At 34.3% G+C, this 18143-nt stretch overlaps 1 protein-coding gene and 1 long non-coding RNA gene across 4 annotated transcripts in view; one reads left to right on the top strand and one right to left on the bottom strand.

Moving 5' to 3' along the window:
- LOC110376548 (Krueppel-like factor luna) overlaps nucleotides 1-18143 on the bottom strand; it is a 128324-nt gene that overhangs the window by 44852 nt on the left and 65329 nt on the right. Inside the window, exon 2 of one of the 3 annotated variants that reach the window (XM_064043469.1) lies at nucleotides 6225-6256. The exons of the other annotated variants lie outside the window; for them this stretch is intronic. The gene's annotated coding sequence lies outside the window, so the exon portion shown is untranslated. The remainder of the gene's footprint in view (nucleotides 1-6224; nucleotides 6257-18143) is intronic. 3 annotated transcript variants of the gene reach the window in all.
- Nucleotides 1-18143, top strand: part of LOC126054617 (uncharacterized) — an 83562-nt gene that overhangs the window by 45808 nt on the left and 19611 nt on the right. Inside the window, exon 2 of the long non-coding RNA XR_007511014.2 lies at nucleotides 4460-4491. This is a non-coding gene — a long non-coding RNA (uncharacterized LOC126054617). The remainder of the gene's footprint in view (nucleotides 1-4459; nucleotides 4492-18143) is intronic.

Genomic DNA, 18143 nt, shown 5'->3' with positions numbered 1-18143 from the left:
GTACTTCTCCGGTACTCAAAAGTTTATGTTTCAGTTGCCTTGACATGAATTTACTAAATTATAGAGATTTTAAACAACAACATAAAAGCTTTAACAATTTATAAATAGACCCTATTTTTAAATTTCTATTTAAATAGGTTATTAAAATACTAGAGGTCGTCTTTATTAACACTGTAATTATATTATGTCGTGGAAATTGTAGAAACAAACGCTGAAAGACCCATTTATTTCATAGAAGAGCGCGTTATTTGAAAACGCAGTAATACAAAATTACCAGCGTTAATAAAACTACGGTTTCGCGAAGTTTTGCAATAATTTTAGCTTATAGAAAACTACTATATAACTTTGTTATTTTAACTGAAAGGTACTTTTACTTTAATAACTCTATTGAGTTAAAGTTAAATTACATTTTAACTTTGCTTTCAGTGAAATATTTTATTAAAACACAAAATAATTTCACTAAATTGCGTTACCACGTTTTTATTTACAGTAAAAGCCTGACTGTATTACTACTTTGTTAAATTACAAACGTCGGGATTAAATAATCTTAATATAACCGCGATAAAACCCGTAAAAGTAGTTTTGTTTAAACATTGAAAATCCTGCTTCTTGAAAGCATGGAAGATATTCATCAAAGACTATACCTACAGTGCACAGATAGGTAGTTAGGTAAAATGATGCCGCCTGCGTTGCACGAGGCAAAGTAAATTATCTTGTTTTCTAAAGCTTCTGATATCATTAAAGGTGTTGAATTATCGCTATATTGCATGGAAACTTTATCAGACATATTTTATATTTTTCTTATTATTTTGTTTACAACTTCTTACTTGTGCAACGGTCAAGGTTAAAGCTTCACTTTATCATAATAACTATGTAGTTTGCAATAAGTCTAGCTTTTAATACATGTATGAATCCAAGATAATAATATTTAATTTTAATCTAGAAATACTAATTTTATATCTCCAGAATTGTCATATTTCTATGAACAGTAAAACTTGTGTTAATACAAATTAATACACTTGCATAATGTTGTCATAAATATAAAGAAAACAATAAATAATGTTTATTTATGTACAAAAGTAATTGCAGAATTACTCACCGTTGAGTCGCGTCGTTATAAATATGCGTAAAAGGTCTGACCGCTGCAGTGATGACGTGCGCCAAAGATTATGAGACAGAATCGATTGTTCTTTCAAAATGGACGATTCTTTAATTGTATTTACTTATTTGAATTAATTGAAGCTTAATACTAATTTAACATAAGTAATGAAATGATTGAATATAACTAGCCGCGGTTAGACAGATATTCGAGGCTTTAATTGGCAGTGAATAATTAAACGGGTGGTAGAGATAATTTAGGCACTAAGTTTACATCCAAACATAGGTGAAACCTTGGGCTATAGCTGGCATATAATGTACTGGAGTTTTGAAGAACAGTTCACCTTTCCCATCACATTAGCAGTTACATAAACTTAAATACCTATAAGTAAGCTAATTAGTTCGGTATTTCACATACCGTATCTACATGGTAACTCGTACAAAGCTGCTCTGTTTTGTGTATGCGTTTGTACTTTTGACTGCTGTATTTAAACTCATTAACGACTCTAACTAATTATGTGGCCATGAAAATGTACTCTTACTCACACATCTGAAACACGTAGATATATGTTTGTATGTGTGTTGACGCCATGGAGAACAAAATGACTAGCGGAGGTGCCATAGTGGAAAATATCCTAAAAAAGTAACATCCCAAAATGCGGGTCTGCGGGGGATGAGGAACGTTACTGTCTTCGCCCTCATACGTCTTCTTTGGAGCCGATCATTTTTTGTAACACCAAAAACCGTTGATGTCTCAAAGATCCCGATCGCCTTATTAGTTCACTCATAACTGATCGTTTTGGTCATGGCTACCGTACGTATTTGACCTAGAAGAAGGCGCCCGCATTATGGAATCTCCGTTCATCTTTTCTGACTCTGTGGTTTATGCGTTCTCTCTTGAGATATATGTACGGTGGTTTACGATCGTATATCGCTTATGTGTATCTATGCAGATATATAGATGGATGTTGGAAAATATATTTTAGTATCGGCCATCCCTTATGGGAAATAGGACGTATGTTTGTAGGTATAGAAACGTGGTGGGAAAGCTAGTTTTTTTAGAATCATCTTGGAGAATTCCAGAGATCGGCTGTTCAGTGGTTTTTCCACTAAAAGTAATCGATTTTCTGATTAAAAGCTGCCTTTTCAGTCTTATAAACCAGATACTCAAACCAGATCAAACTCAGAATCAAGGCATGCAAAATAGTAGGAATTTTTACTACTATCGACGCTAATAATATTGAGGAATTTAGCTCTAGTAGAAAGACTCCACTTGAACTACGATCGTCCCATATAGATACTGCCACCCACTTCACTGAAGTATTCTACGATAAAATTACGCCACAATATCCAGCTTTCTTTGCAGCTAGTTTCCTTAGCAAGCTGTATTAATTAACAACCCTCGAGCACTTGTTAGAGCTTCTTCATATCCCGCCACATCATGCTTGAAATTACGAACACGGTTCGCGTTTCAAAAGTTTTCTAACAATACGGAACCTTCATAACAATGAACGCAGGTTACCACGTTGTTGTTTACAGCAGTGTACACTAGGGTGGAGCGAAAATGTATGGAGCAAAAAAAAAATCGTTTTTTCTCAACGGAATAGGGATGAAAAGTTGTCTTATAATATTCAAAACAAGTGTACAAAATTTGACTTACCAGTCGCAATATTTTGAGGTGCCCCAGAGGAGATGAAAATAAAAAATATAAAAAAATCCAATTTTTCTATTTATTGCAAAAATTAAACATTAAAAAAGCAAACTTAAATATCAAACTGATTTTTCGTATTAAAAGTAGGCATTCGTTTACGCGAAAGCAGTCTCGCTCTAATGAAACCGTCTCTTTTATTATCTCCACAAACTGCATTTGATGCTTCTGTCACCAACTTGATGCAGCGCTCTACTGCTTGAGTGTGACATGGAAAATCAATAATCTGACACATACTGAGACCGTTCTTGACCACATTTTTCAAGGTTTCAATAATGCCAACATCTTTCAAGACAGAAGAAGCTATAATAGCAGCGGCTCTATGCGAAACTCCAGTACGATCGCATGCAAGAGCTAATGAGGTTAAATTCAATCGTTTTTTTTTTATTAGGTGGCGAAGCTTTATGTTTTACCTGTTCTGGGTTTTTATACTGAGGACTAGTAGATGGCACAAGCAAACTATCGCATGAGCTGCTGCTTTCTGTTACCAAATCATCAGTCAATGAACGAGAACAACAAGGTTTATCAAAATAGTTTACCTCTCTACTGCGATATAAAGCTTTTTCTTTTCTTTCTTGCTTTTTTTTATTTTTGCCGCTGTAGCCACATCGACACCGCCTATTATCATTTTTCTGGTCGTTCTTTGATCCAATAAAAAAACAACTTCCTCCTTGGGAATGCGACATTCTTTAGGACAGTTACAATCCGATATAACTTTGCATTTGCAGCTACAAATATCAAAGAAATGAAAGAAATGAAAAGTCTGATATGAATTTATTATTTTTTTCTTGGTATTTAATGTCCGTTTGACGGCCTCGATATGGTTTCAGTAAGCATCTGTATTTGTCATGATAAACGCGAATCAATTGTAGGATTCTTTTGAAACTTACAGTTGGCAGCGACGATTTTTGCCATATTTATAAAACTTCTTGAGCCAGCCTTTCAGATATTTCATGAACTGTTGGCTCTTTTGTTGCTATATCAGGCTTCAATTCATTTTTGATAAATAAATAATATTTCATAATGTCGTTGTAAGTTGGTAACTGGGAAACAGGCAACTTTTCTGGCAAACCAGAGGCAGGACAGCTTGACATTTGTCGTGTTTTAACTTGCAACATATTTCTGTAATTAAGACAAAGAATACTTTTAATAGTACTACGGTTATAACCGAAACTGCAAGTTTTGAATGTGAAAAATATTACTTACAATATATGTATTTGTTCCCAGCCGTCAGATTCGATGTGTCAAGTACCTAAGTGCACGACAAACAAGTGAGCTCGTGTACGCGCGCGAGTTGGCTAATGCCATTTCTTTGATGAGAGGGAACCTACCGATCAGAACAAACACGTTTCCAGTTCAATCTTGTTTAGTTTACACTAATAAAGCATCGCTAAGAATATAATTCCGAGTTTATACAATGTTTGCGATTTTATGGAATTTGCGCAAATTTTCAAAACTTTACGATGATGGGGGCACCTCTAAACTTGACGTAAACAAACTGAGCTTTCTCGTATTTAGTAATGACCTAAAATAGCAACTTTATACAGGTATGCCGAAGCAAAAATTCAAAAAAAATAAAATCGCTCCACCCTAGTGTACACGCAATCTAGAATGTACGAGTGGTGAACTAAAGGTTTTTTTGTTTGTTTTCAGATTGAACGGGATTCATTGTATTAAATTGTTTGGTAAGTAATTCTATATCTGTTTCTATGAAAGAATTTATTGCATGCAGTGGATGCTGCGAGCGAATTTTATAATGATATGAAATACAAGTATGATTATTGCATAATTACCTTATATGAATTTTAATGACTCGATAGCTAATGAATCAGATTCACATAGAATACAAAATATTTATTGCCCAATTCCTCATTTAACGTACGAAATATTAATTAGTTCATGCGATTAAATATGAATGCCTGTTCCATACAACTGAATAGCGTAAATTAAAAACATGAACGTTTTCATTCAGTTCGTTCAATTTGCTCTGTTATGTGAAATTCCGGTTTAATTTACCGATATATTTTCGTTTGATGTATACGTACCGCCGACGTCGTTCAAAAGGTTAACAAGTTTTGTATCGGCATGTTCTGAACTGAAAATGGACGTGGATTTATTAAAACTTTAAGCTGCCGTTTTATTCAATTATGAATTTAACTGTACTGGAGTTAAAAGTGTACTTTTAATTTTCTGCTTTCAATATTTGAACGTTGTTTTCATTCTTTTTGCGCTATATGACGTAAGATTTTTTTTTTTAGAAATTTCTACTTTCTATTGTAAACAGTCATATTGACCGTGGTATCCGAAATAAATCAATTGATTGTATGCTTCCTGGTATATCGAAAAAATGATAGAAAATATATCAATGGGGTCTGATAAATGGTGACGCCACACAAAGAAGTGAGGGTGAAGGTATTATGTTCCAATTCTTCCACATTATATCAGAATTCTTTTTATCTCGCTATAAAAATAAATTATTATTTCTCACTTCCTCCGGGGTGAGTCAGTTTGCAGATATTGTTGAACTCTTATTGATACCTATTAGTGATTCATATTTATACCGATGAGTTAAACAATAACCTATGTGCCTACCTAAAGATACTTTAGACTATAAATTAAACTAATGTGAAGAAGGATAGTTAGTGGGAAGTAGTTTTAAACAAGAAATTTATTTTTGCTCTATCGATTGAGATATTTTTAGTACGTTTCGGGATCTTAAAAACAATTGAATTTTTTTACATAATCATGTCTAAAATTTTTGTCTAAGCTGTTAATAATGTGTTTTTTTTTCGTGTCAAAATTTGTTACATTATGTATGTCTCCTAAATAAATCGTTTATACTTTGTACTATTATTAAAAAGCTAGCATTTTGCACTTTTCATATTTTCAAATGGCCTCTTTACAAACAAAGAAATACTTCGCTTTCAAAAGTAGAGTCTCAGCAGGAAAAATATTATTTCATTCAAAAAACTTTGTCTAAACAAATACAAAATGAACTCGTAGATTTAAACATGAAAATGTATTTCCATTTTTCAAATCTTTCGTAGAATATTTCTAAATTCATTATTATAAGAGTAACTTGGAATTCTCAGAATTTTTCACTACGTTAACGGATACACAGTAGAATATATTTTGCGTGCAGAAAAAGTACAAAATGCCTTTGAAATTATGTAAAATACCATTTCATGTAGCCACACCTAGTCATGTTAATAATCCTAAAATAAATTACATTTTCGGTACCTAAAACGGTAGGGTATAAAATGGTAGTAGGTACTAAAATATTAAATCTTAATTCACCTTAGAGTCTAAAAGCTTAGGAAATGTTACCATAATATTAAATCTAGGTGCGATATTACAAGATTTATCTTTGCCATACAATCGCTGGGCGAAGAAGTTTGTTCAGCTCAGCATTACTTACCCCGAGTTGGGTAAACACTCGCTTTTATATACCTGAAAATAAAACAAACAAACATTAGTACCTACATATTTACAAAATCTTTAGTAAATAATATTATAAATGGAAAAGTTACTCTGTCTGTCAGTCTTTAGTGTCAGTCAAAAACTTTTCAATTGATTAAAATGAATTTTACTCTAAACCAGAGTCAAAAAAACCTAAGCTTGCCCAGGCTATACTTTTTACCCAATCACAAAAAATGGTATTCAAGGGACCGGGAAAACGTGGGGTACAATCACTTTAAAAAATACTTCATAATCCCATTTTAAAATGCAGAAAAACAGTCTAATTTATAAAATGAACGCCATAGATTAAACATTTATGTAAACAGAGAGGTAACTGCGTTGATTAACTCTGATAGTTCGGTACCTACATCTGCATATCAAAGCGATGCTAATTTTCATGTAGGACATGCCATTGGCTTCACTCAGCTGACAGACACAGGTTCGGGGGAATGGGGAAATTGGTATTTTACCCATAATGGGGGAATTAATTGTGTTTGTGATGTGGTTGAGTGGGGTCAGTGGCAGTGACGTTTCTGTGGTCAAGTAAACGTTAAGATGAAAAGTTTTTCAATATTCTTTTTTAAAACGTTAAGATGAAAAGTTTTTCAATATTCTTTTTTAAGGTGTTATTGTATTTGTTTGTTGTCGGTTTTGGGTGAATGTAGAATATTAACAAATATGTCGTTGGGTATAAAGAGGACATTTTGATAAATAATATTGTGTTTAAGATGTTTCGTGTACATTATAAACTACTGTAAGATAAATTAGTGTTAATTTTAGCACTCTTTTCAAATATCCAACTCATTCACCATCAAACAAAATGTACTTTCATCAAGACTCTTTAACTCACAGTCATTACTACTCTCAGAGGCCGCCAGAGTTAGGCATAAACAAACAAAACAAATCATTGCTCTGTTTACATTAGATATCTGCGCGTGAGTCACTGGGTTACTCATCGTGAACTGAGCACGCACACATTGATGAGTTCAAATGTATACAGGTAATAAATTATGTTGAAAGACAGTATCATCTGCCTAGCCTTTCCCTCATTGTGTTGGGGTTGACTTCCAGTTAGAGGATTCGGTATCCCGATAAATATTTCAGTCCCAATGAAATGAGTATGCAGCTGAGTACCAATGTTTTCATGGAGCGACTATCTGTCTGACTTCTTCAACCCAGTTACCTGGACATTATAGGTACATCTCAGAAGACAAGTGAGTCTTTCCACTGATTGTTTGAAATATTTTGTTCGTGTATGGAGCACACACGCACGGCTCTATAGCGTGTTATGTTTTAGGCAGGATCGCCATGTAAGGTTGGTTGTTACGGGAGAGGAATGAAACCATTGAAATCCGAGAATACACTGACTATTTTGAATAATAGAACCTTACGACTACTACAACGCAACGACTTCCGACATTATTTTTTTGAAAATTCCATTGAACCAACTGCATTGAAAGCTAAATACTTCCCGAAAAGAGAGCCACGCACAATTAACGTCGGCCCTACAACTGTTAGTGATAATTAGGTAGTAGCTACTAAAGCAGGGGTGGGCAACCATTGGCACGCGTCAACATACCACCAAGAATATTTGGCTATGTCATTATTATTAAGTTGTGATTACGTCTGAGTACGTAAGCGCTTTATTATATCCCATCATGTGCCAAGTGACGAGTGTTTCATTCAGAAAAAGAAACAACTTATAGATAGGTATTTTTCTATAAGTGTCTAAATATCACAATTATACCTACAGGTGAAAGTTTCTGAGTATAGTATGTCCGTTTTTACGCTCAACAATGAAGTATGTTTGTTTCTTCCGCAGGCTTACTTAACTAAACAGATCCTAATGAAACTTAGCATAATGTTACCTTCATCGTGATAACATACCTATAGATTACTTGTAAAGGAAATAACTTAACGAAGGTTTTACATTTATCAAGCAAACCAATAAAGGTTTGTCATCCCTGTGCTAGGGTAATAAGCCGCGGCTATGCGTTCAAACAATGTGGTGTTTGAAAGGGTTGTGACGTCATCGGCCGGTCCGATGGGTCACAATGGCGGTGGTTAGGCTAGCGGAGTGCCGCTTCGCCCAGTACTTGGGTTTGGAAAGGGTTAAGTGCGTTCTGATTCGTGATGGTTATCAGTTAGTGGGCGAGTTGTGGTTAGAAATATAGAACAATGTTTTTATGTCGGCACAGATCATTATTTATGTTAATGTTTGTATTAACTACAATCAATTTCATTTACACAAAAATATCATAAGAGGTCGTGGAGTTCGGTCCGTGGATAGGTGGCCATCTTGTCATGACGAGTTCTTCCGTGTTTCGGAAAGCACTTTTAATTGGTTGGTATCAGCTGTCGTTTGAACATCTTTGGCAGTCGTTACAGCTAGTAAGAAGCTAGAAACTCTGACAACTGATCTTACCATTGTCTCTGCAAGTGCATTTACATGCAAGTATGACTCACACGCTTTCGTGAGATACCTATAAAATTATTAAGTGAAGTAGGGGAAACTAATTCCCCCCTCTCCCCACCACCGGTCTACATTTTACCCTCTATCTAATTCAGTTGACACTTCCAAGCCAGGGAAATGAGTTATCTGAAAAGCGTGTAGCTAAGTTTCCCCGGGTTTTGCTGCGATTACAGAACGTTGTCAGAATATAATGATTTTTAATTTCACATTTTGTATAAGTACTATTAAAAAAGTAAAAGATACGCTCATTTCGATATGTGAAAATTTAATACACTCAGCATTTTAAATTAAAAGGGAAAATTATTGAGAATATTTAAGTCAAATATTATTTAAAATACGACTGACTCCAGTTTGCTGAAGCCTTTGAAGGATTATCGGCCAATTTCGTAATATTTCATTAGTGTGAAAATCTTTTGAACGAACAAAAATTTTTAATATTTTATAGTTTTACTTTTTGTAAAATTAAATTTTCATAAAAAGCCACAATTATGATGAGTGCTGAAATACAGATGCATTTTAATTTCAGTTTTCAGATTTTATACTAGGAATATTTTTATGCTTTCCGAATAACAATGTAACTTGATCATATTCCCGCGTATGAGAATTTTACACTCGATGAAATATTATTTTAATAAAATGGCATTCAAGCTTTTAGTAAAAGGCTCGAAATGGTCACGTATTGTTGTTTTATCTTTTTTGTTTGGTTGCCCACGGCCACCATGATATTGAATTCCGTTATTCCACCGATCACACGTTTACAATTAATATATTTAAGAGTTTATTATTACCCAACAGCCAACTTTTTTTTTGTAACTTATTTAAGTAACAAAACAAGCATTCTTTGTACAGTAATTACTTAAGTAATTTTGATAAACAACTTCTTTGTCAAACAAAACGAGATAATTAGAGAATGTCTTTATCTTCTGGTTTGTAGAAGACATTTTGTGACGTCATAATGTCCTTTAACTACTGTTGTATATCAGCGTTTTAATGGTCGGTCATAAAAGTCCAGAGATATATACTGGTATCTCTTTACTACCAAATAAAATATGGGAATAAAAATTACTTTCTGTACAAAAATTGGTCAAAATATATTGTAGAAAAAACTAGCCGTTTTCGCGCGGTTTTACCTGGGTGTACCGTAAGACTACTATCTGTATCGGGATAAAATATAGCCCATGATATTTGAGAAGAGTATGTGATTAATACCCAAATGTTAATATGCCAATCATGCAGAAGCATTCCTATTTAAACCAGAATTACAGATTTAACAATTTACATGCAAGCGTTAAATATACTACGTTGCAAAAAACTACCTAATCAAAAATGTGTAGATTAAAAAATAAAAGTTCGGAGTAAAATGTTTAGCTAGCTAAAATGGTTTACTGGGCAAACAGCAATATTTAAAATGCATTCCTTTGACCGCAGATATTTTTCAGTACTAAATAATTTTCCTTTTCAAGATCTGTTTACAGAGAGCCGTTTAAGGCGTTTATTTAACTGACTTTTTCTAGCAAAACCAAGAAGTTAGTACTCTTTTCCACTATTATCGATGTTTGAAATATCCTTGAGAAAGTGACTCTTTTTACGCTGAAGCCATTAATATTGAATACCATTATTGGTACTCAGACAGTACAGTAGTTTAAAGCTTGAGAAAGGACATATTTATACTAATTTTTATCCGGGTCCAGATTTGCGGATAAAATAATAAAGAGTAATCATTCTTTTCTTGTTCGTACCCAAAGGCTCAGTAACTACTGAATCAATCTGAAATTTTTTTTCACTGATGGAAAGCTACTCTCTTCCTGCATAACATGGGCTATATTTCAACCCGATACAAGCAGACGTTACAATAGGACGCGGGTGAAACCGCGCGAAAACGACTAGTCTTTATTAATATTACGAGGCAGAAACATTTTTCCCCGTATGCGGGTGGATCCGCGGGAACAGCTATTTCCAAGCACTTAAAAGATATTTGAGTATAAAAAGCTGCTGAAAGCTTATACAGCAGATAAATACGAAAATGAGTTAAATAAATACCTGTATGTGGTTTTAAAAAATCCCACACGAATCGAATAGCGAGTGTACGCAAATATTTCGGTTTGTTCGGAAATTGGATACGTTCAGCTGCTGCGTCGAAATTTTGTACCGTTATTGTATTACCGGTGTAAGTACAATATTTATATTTATTTAGTGAAGTGTTTAATTGACGAATTTATTAAGTGTATTTATTTAATACTGTAATTGGCTGTATAGGATTGTTTGTAGGACTTTTACGGTGGGAACTGTTACGATTTTTGGATCTACGTCTATACTTTTACCAAACACATTGGGGTCGTTTGTCACATTTAGATGACCAGGTCAAAAATAAAATTCTTTATCATAAAAAATATTTGGTAATTCTACGTTCTAGTCAACCATTTCTAATTAGATACCGATATTCACATTAAACTAGTCTTTATTTTCGTGTTGCAAGTTTCTATTGATCGCTGTGCGCACTGTGGGTGTTTTAAATTCAGGGGTTGCGCGAAATAGGTCAATGTTACGTTAGGGGTAACGTTCCGGGCAAGTACCCCTGTTTGAGGGAGACTAAAAAAACATGGCTGCCGTAGGTAAAGAGCTGGAAATGTGGAAATATTTTAAAGCTGTCTTGTTGTATGGTAGAAGGATTTTTAAGTTATTGTCAGTAGGCATTTAAAAGTTTTTTTTTTAATTTGTTGTATTTTTTGTGCGTGTGTGTGGTGAATGTACCTAAATTAAATAATAAGCCTAATATATGCACAACAATTCGATGGAATGTATGAGACTCTGCAAAAAGAGCTCATGTTACAAAATTCTGTCATTTTTCTTCTAATGTGTTTCTGATTTTTCTTTGATTTATAAATAGTACTGAATTAACATTGCGTACTCACACAGACATCGTATTGCTATATAAAAAATAACACTGGGCTTGATGAAACTCAGTGCATTGCCCTTATTTATTTTATCAATAAGCAATATTTAACAAATTAATACTAGCCATGCTCTCACAGCTTAACTATTGTATTTTGAAATTAATTACTCATCAAAGAGAGGCTTCCAGCGTTAATACGTTATTATTCACAATATTACCTATTGTGGTTTATTCCTATTCAATGTACAATTCTACTTATATTAGAATTTTGCCAGTTATTAGGTTTTGAAGTTCAAATGTATGAACATTGGTCCCTCATCTGCCTAGCCTTTTTCTCAACTATGTTGGGGTCAGCTTCCAGTCTAACCGAATGTAGCGGAGTGCCAGTGTTTTACAAGGAGCGACTGCCTTAGCAATACCCCTTAGTAAAACTGGTTGTCAAACTTACTGGTTTCTGACTACCCGACTGCCAAAAATGTTCAATGACAGCCGGGAGCTATAGTTTACTCGTCTCTCAATCACCAACACAAAACTTGTCAGTAATAAACTCATATGTAGGTTACACATCAGAATAACATACAGGCTTTTTATCCGGCAGCGGGAAGTTGTTCCCTCAGGATGCGCATGGAAGCGCTAACGGAAGCTAGTAGGAGGAAAATTGTATTACACCATACACTTCAAACGCATAGACAGATACATCGTTAACGGAGAAATATCGCATTTTTTCTTTTTCCATTTTCTGCAAAGAGATTGGTCAACGCCGGTTGACGTATACTTTTTTTTTAATACCTAGCTCTGGCTGTTTCGTTGCAGTCTTGTTTGACATACAATTTAGGACGGTTTGAATTTCGAACGTGGTACTAACGAGAAGGTGCGAAGGTAGTTTGGTGGATATTTCGATTTTTATGACTGTAGCTAGTAGACTGTAGTTTCGGTTTTTCTGTGACATGAAAATAACATTTCTGAACTAAGTATTCGAAAGCAGTGATTTGGTTAATTCTGTATAGTGAACAGTATAGTAGGGTTTAATTAACTAAATGAATTCTTCTAACACTATCAATTAAATAACATTTTGTAAAAATCATCGAAGAACTAAGTACAAGTTCGCAATATTCTCAAGAATTCCTGAATTTATACAAACATTTACTTTTGTCAAAAATAACCTAATTTTCTAATAATAATGACAAAAAACCTTAAAGACCAAATAATAAGTTAACAACTCAAACTCACTATAAAACCCTAAAACTTAGCAAGAAACATAAACTTAAAATCTAAATTCTCAAAAGCGGTCTAGTAAAACTGAAATGAACACTGAAAGGCATGAAACGAAAACCGCATCCCCGTCAAGTCGGCTCAAGTAGAAGACGACCGTCGGACTGGCTGTGACCGCGACGTAGCTATTAGGTAGCTCGGAAAATCTTCATTATGTCTCAGCTTTTCACTTACAAATAAGTTCTTAGTTTCAAGTCAAATCAAGATTTTATTCTTATAGATCTTTTAAATGTTCCTGTAGACACTTTTTTTAGAGATTATTGTAATCTGTACTTAATACATATGTTTGTAAAGAGGATTTTGTTTGTGCTTTTGTACCATAAATGCTATGAATCTACCTACTTTAAAAATAATTTCACTGTTGGAAAGCTACATTTTTCCTGAGTCACATATGCTATATTTTATCCCGGTACGGGCAGTAGTTCCCACAGGACGCGGGTGACTTCGTGGGAAAACGGCTAGTTGTCTACAAAGATTACGATAGATAGATGCACGTTATATAAAAAAAAACTCACACTGTGTGTACCTATAGCCTAAAAGCCTGTATGTTATTCTGATGTGTAACCTACATATGAGTTTATTACTGACAAGTTTCATGGTGGTGATTGAGGGCCGAGTAAACTGTAGGTCCCGGCTGTCATTGGACATCTTTGGTAGTCTTTACGGGTAATGAGAAGGCCTGAAGTCTGACAACCAGTTTCACAGTATTGGCTTACCCGGTTAACTAGGTTGAGGAGGTCAGATAGGCAGTCGCTCCTTGATACTATTTTTCAATAAGTTTTCAAGGTTCAGAACTGACATACGGAAGATTTCGTATCTATTAGTAGCAAATAGATCATAGAAATATAGTTTCACAAAACCACAGCTTCGATATCAAAGTTATTTTCCATAGTTTGTTTATATAAAACGTATGAACGTTTGCCAAGGCTCGGATCATTAATAAAAGTAGTGGTTATTCAATGATATACGTGTTAGTGTGTAGTGAAAAATATTTTTTACTTCTTCCGCATCTTATACTAATAATTATTACAGTTGAAAAGCTTGTTTGCCTGAATGCTCTAATCTCAAGAATTGCTGCAACAATTTGATGAGTTCTTTCAATGCAATAAGCCAGGAATTTAGGAATAAATAGCTAGTAAGTATTTAAATTATACCTAAGTACACATATCTTCTATGCAAAACCTCCTATAATTTCTTCCCAGCAGTAAAATGGAGTTTGCAAACTAAGAAATGAAAGATTAAATAACAAGATTGAAATGTAACCGAGCTCATAAAATGAGAATTAATATCACTCGCTGAAACGCTTGGGAAATGCAACGTTTACCATTAAAATGCACTTTGAATACTGGCTTAAAACCTTAATTGAAATTGCACTTTCTGTACCTACATGAGTTTAAATAATTACCCAGTTGAAATACCACTCAATTTAGCAATTTTCAGTTTTTTTTAATTTTGCATAGTTTTAGGAATTATGTGGTTTGTTAATTGCCGTTGTAGTTGGCAAAAAAATATTCATTTCAAAATCGTGGAAATATCAATATCGTTTTCATAGAATTTTGTATGGCTGATGTTTATTTTGACACTTTACGTCAGCATAGAATTCGTATAAATACACATAAATGTTCAGGTATTTATAAGGCTTTGCCGCTTGTTTTTTCATACTTTGTTGTTATATTTTCTACAGATCACAAAATGTCCTAGAGCCTTACCACACTTATCCACGCTAAAAGAGACCAATTAACAAAGTTAAATTGCACTTTTGTTCCACCGACCTATCAACTCTGCTAACCCTTTCAAAGCGCATTGAAGCCGACATCGATCTTCATTTCCCAACCCTGTCCTGCAATAAACTGCTACCGTCCGTTGTCATATTGACAGTGGTCCGACCGACCGTTCATCGGTCAACAGGACCGAAGTTGAGGCCAACTAAAAGTTGTATTGTCCGTTGCACAATACGGGTTATAGTGGTCAGTGGTTTCAAATCAAATATCTGGTGCAAACTTGCTTTGTCGAAAATAAGCGTTTATTAGAATGTGAATACTTGAAACATGTGTTAACATCTTAGATGAGTATGTAGTCACAATTGAATGGTTTATTTTTAACTGGTTTGATAAAATTGCTTGTAAATGGAGATCTTGTAACCACTTACTGTATGTATAAAATAGCTTAATGTTATTTTACTGGAGACATAATATTTTTCATAACGCATTTGGGTATTTGGATGCCAAACTTATTTTAAACAGAAGCAGAAAATTCAAAAGTTATTTTATACATTCATTCCCAAAAAAAACAAAATCTTTTTGAGACGCCCAAATGAGTAGCAAATACCCACACATAACTAGTATAAACAATAGCACGTTATCAATAACCAAAGCTTCCTCTACTTGGAAATGTATATGCATGTCATTCACCAAAACGTGACTGGCTCACTTATGAATAACATTCCTGGAGGCACTATGTAAAAACAATTGACAATCATCGCGTCCCCACCACTTATAGTCGTACGAATCGCAAGGAAGGTTCTTTGAACTTAATCATTTGAATTAACATTAATTATATTTAAAACTAGACCTTTTCTCGCGGTTTCTGTCGTGTCCTGGGGGAACTACTGCTCGTACCGGGATAAAATATAGCCAATTTTACTCGGGAAGAGTGCAGTTTTCCAATAGTGAAAGAATTTTTCAAATCGGTTGAGTAGTTTCGGAGCCATTAATGATGCCATTAAAGAATCAAAATAATGTTTCGTTTTAAGTATGGATAAAAATAGGGAAAAGAAGCATCAAACCATCGCCAGGTTAGTTAAAAGTCCGTACATAAAAAAAAATGTTTGCCAATTCGATACCTTCAAATAGAACAAAGTTATTTGTTTTTTACATAAATGCATTTTCTCCGTACATAAACAGAAGATGCCCTTTAATATAAAATAACAAGCCATTTTCCTCATAGTTCAGTATATTACTTTTACGTTCGTGCTAAGTGACAACTTATCATGTTACATGTTTTGTCTGGAAGACTTTCCTAAAGGTCGACAGACAATGACAAAACAAACATTGTTGTTGCAACATATAGTGAACATTTTCGCACACTTTTCGAAGAAATTATTAAAGTACAGACAAGTTTTAAGTAAGAAATGAGTATGAATTTTTGATTTATTTCTTAGTGATAATAAATTACATTTGAGGTGACTTAAAGTCTAACCTCCCCACTCAGAGACATTTAATGATTCCTTAAGTCACTCCTTAGTGACGGAATGTCATACAAATCCTTCAATAAGGAATGGCTTAAATAACCATTAAATGTCTCTGAGTGGGGAGGTAAGTTTAGATACTGGAATAAAATACTAACACAATAATTTTGGATACTCACAACACTAGTTTATTTAATAATAATATTTTCAGAAATGCAAACATTGATGCGACATGTACTGAATACAAATCAAATACTTCCATATTCAGTCTAAATATAGGGAAATAACATTTCTGTCGCTTTGAATAACGACTTTTTATTTGAGCACAAATATTGACATCGTTTTTGCGAACCGTCTGCCACCTGTTTCGTTGGTACAAGTTAAATCTAACACGTTTTTTCATACATTTGAACTTCAGGATTGCGTGTGAATATACAGTGACAAATATTAAAAGTCAACTTCCCAATGATGCTTTTTGAATTTATTAACGTAGTATTTTTAGATTCGTAGAAAAAGATAATGTATGTAGTACGAGTATGTAATAGATTAATCTTATGAAGGCTACATGGAAAACATATTATCCTTGAGATGACGCAACTGAAAAAATTATGATAAGAAAAAAATCCCTCTCTAAGACTCTATCGATTTCTCGACTAAAGATCAGCAAAATAGCTAATGACGTTCTATCGCGAAGGCGCTAAAAACTTACATTCGCATGAAAAAAACAATTCATCAAATTAAGGCCCCGACTGCATTAAACTAAACCGAAAGTTAAAAAAAAAAAAACAAAATAATGTCTTAATTCAAAAATATCTCGCTTACACATGGCAGAGAAATCCCATTGGTTCCCTCAAACTTCTTTTAGCAAAGTCTGGGCCTTATGCAGCATTATCACGATATTTTAACACTTGCATGAATATTGAGTTGCATCTCAATTGATGCAGTCTCGAGTGGTTCGCGCCCGCAAGATTATTGCGGCCCAGCGTGTCAATCAGAGGTTAAACTGCGAATACATTGATCACGACTGCTAAGTGGCAACTAGCGAATTATCTTCGTTCATAAATACCTATTTGTATTACTGGAGATATAATTATGTTGGATAATATTCAAATTATAAGCTCAAGATGATTTTGTTCAACATGACGAGAAAATGGGAAAGGAAAAAAATGATTTTGCTTTAAAAAAACGTCGTTACGGGTAATCAGAAACCATTAAGTCCGACAATCTTACTTATGGGGTGGTACTGGGCTTCCCAGGTGTGTTATACATATAATATATGTATACTGTTAATGAGGTCAGATAGTTAGGCAGTCGCTTCTTGTAAAACACTGGCACTCAGCTGCATTCGGTTAAACTGGAAGCCGACCCCTACATAGTTGAGAAGGGCTATCCAGATGATTGTAGCCCCACCCAGAATGTGAAGAATTTCATATCAGGGTGAATGGTCTAACCAATTATACGATCGGCGAGCTACATACATACATACATATTTGACTAGCATTTCTGTTGATGTTCGCTCTATTCAAATAAACGTTCGTATTCCTGCGATATTATTGTTCCTACGGGACTGTTTGTCCAGCGTGTTTGTTTAATCAACTTAGACTGTACCTGCAGGAGATTGGAACTAACTGGAACTGGGATCTGGGAAACTAGAAGCGAATGATAAAAGGTAATGTTATTCACACGTGGTTTTAGCTAGGTACTGGGGAATTTACTTACCGCAGTCAGTTGAAAGTAGGTAGAGGGAAGGTTAATCTCTGACGGAAAATACGTCTGTCGTGCGTTTCGTAAATGTACATTCGACGCACTTACGTATCATCAGCTGAGTGTGGACTGTCAAGTGTTTTATATATGTACATTTATTTGTATGTTCTGGCGTAGCGCGACCAAAAATACGCGACGCATATTCAGCCAGATATGGACCTTCGCTATATTCATACTTAATTGTATCTTGAGTTTACTGTGAAGGGAATAAGTAGCAAATAAACAATTTCAATTTCTGATTTAAACAACTTTAAGGTTGCTGTTTTCAACAACGCGTGGGTGGTAAGCC

This window comes from Helicoverpa armigera, chromosome 1 (genome assembly GCF_030705265.1).
Source record: "Helicoverpa armigera isolate CAAS_96S chromosome 1, ASM3070526v1, whole genome shotgun sequence".
NCBI classification, from domain to species: domain Eukaryota; kingdom Metazoa; phylum Arthropoda; class Insecta; order Lepidoptera; family Noctuidae; genus Helicoverpa; species Helicoverpa armigera.
The sequence above is the reverse complement of the archived record's forward strand: the minus strand, read 5'-3'. Positions and strand labels throughout refer to the sequence as shown.